Source organism: Oryx dammah, unplaced genomic scaffold, assembly GCF_014754425.2.
Source record: "Oryx dammah isolate SB20612 unplaced genomic scaffold, SCBI_Odam_1.1 HiC_scaffold_12, whole genome shotgun sequence".
NCBI classification, from domain to species: domain Eukaryota; kingdom Metazoa; phylum Chordata; class Mammalia; order Artiodactyla; family Bovidae; genus Oryx; species Oryx dammah.
Window position 1 is genome coordinate 71316659 of NW_024070196.1, and position 1845 is coordinate 71318503.

At 50.4% G+C, this 1845-nt stretch overlaps 1 protein-coding gene across 1 annotated transcript in view; it reads left to right on the forward strand.

Annotated features, from left to right (window-relative positions):
- The first annotated feature begins 1701 nt into the window (after window positions 1-1701).
- The window catches only part of KLHL22 (kelch like family member 22), a 16559-nt gene continuing 16415 nt past the window's right edge, over window positions 1702-1845 (forward strand). The window contains exon 1 of the mRNA XM_040251245.1: window positions 1702-1768. The gene's annotated coding sequence lies outside the window, so the exon portion shown is untranslated. The remainder of the gene's footprint in view (window positions 1769-1845) is intronic.

Sequence of the window (1845 nt, forward strand, 5' to 3'; positions counted from 1 at the left end):
GATCCACACAGTTAAAGGCTTTGGCATAGTCAATAAAGCCGAAGTAGATGTTTTTCTGGAACTGTCTTGCCTTTTTAATGATCCAACGGATGTTGGCAATTTGATCACTGGTTTCTCTGCCTCCTCTAAATCTAGCTTGAACATCTGGAAATTCACGGTTCACGTACTGTTGAAGTCTGGCTTGAAGAATTTTGAGCTTTAATTTGCTAGCGTGTGAGATGAGTGCAATTGTGTGGTAGTTTGAGCATTCTTTGGCATTCCCCTTCTTTGGGATTGGAATGAAAACTGACCTTTTCCAGTCCCGTGGCCACTGCTGAGTTTTCCAAATTTGCTGGCATACTGAGGGCAGCACTTTCACAACATCATCTTTCAGGATTTGAAATAGCTCAGCTGTAATTCCATCACCTCCACTAGCTTTGTTCATAGTGATGCTTTCTAAGGCCCACTTGACTTCACATTCCAGGATGTCAGGCTCTAAGTGAATGATCACATTATAGTGATTATCTGGGTCATGAAGATCTTTTTTGTACAGTTCTTCTGTGTATTCTTGGCTCCTCTTCTTAATATCTTCTGCTTCTGTTAGGTCCATACCATTTCTGTCCTTTATCAAGCCCATCTTTGCATGAAATGTTCCCTTGGTATCTCTAATTTTCTTGAAGAGATCTCTAGTTTTTCCCATTCTATTGTTTTCCTCTATTTCTTTGCATTGATCACTGAGGAAGGCTTTCTTATTTCTCCCTGCAGTCTTTGAAACTCTGCATTGAGTATATATTTCTTTTCTCTTTTGCTCTTCACTTCTCTGCTTTTCATAGCTATATGTAAGGCTTCCTCAGACAACCATTTTACCTTTTTGCATTTCTTTGTCTTGGGGATGGTCTTGATCCGTCTCCTGTACAATGTCACGAACCTCCATCCATAGTTTTTCAGGCACTCTGTCTGTCAGATCTATTCCCTTATATCCATTTGTAACTTCCACTGTATAATCATGAGGGATTTGATTTAGGTCATACCTGAATGGTCTAGTGGTTTCCCTACTTTCTTCAATTTAAGATCTGAAGTTCATGATCTGAGCCACAGTCGGCTCCCAGTCTTGTTTTTGCTGACTGTATAGAGCTTCTCCATCTTTGGCTGCAAAGAATATAATCAATCTGATTTCAGTGTTGACCATCTGGTGATGTCCATGTGCAGAGTCTTCTCTTGCGTTGCTGGAAGAGGGTGTTTGCTATGAGCAGGGCGTTCTCTTGGCAAAACTGTACTAGCCTTTGCCCTGCTTCATTCTGTACTCCAAGGCCAAGGTTGCCTGTTACGCCAGGTAATTCTTGACTTCCTAGCCTGACTCTAGAATCTCGGTAAACAGGAAAACACCTGTTCACAGGGGCGGTGATTGTGTCCCCGCCAGCATCCAGCAGGCGGCGGGCGACTCAGGGGACCTCGAGGGAGGGGCAGAGGGGAAGAAGGAGGAAACGGATTTACAGGGCGCCACCCCTTGCCAGAACGCATTCCTTCACGTCCTCATTCTTTGCTGGGTCGGCCGCGCCGGGCGAGGGGGTAGGGAACCGAGAACCGCGCGGACACTCCGCAGCCCGGGCCCTCCGCCTCTGTCCGGGCCCCACGACGCGCCTGTGGCCCCGCCCCTCCCCAGCCCCAGGCACGCCCCGCCCCGCCCCGCGTCCCCACGGCGCCTGCGCGGTGTGCCCACGTGACGCCCGAAGCCCCGCCCCGCGCGCCCCGCCCCCGCGAGTGCGGCCTCGGCTTGCGGCGGCGCCAGGTGAGCGACGGTCGCGGGCCGGCGGGCGTTTCGGTGCGCGGGGCCGGGTTCGGACCCCGGGCCCGGAGCGGACGCGC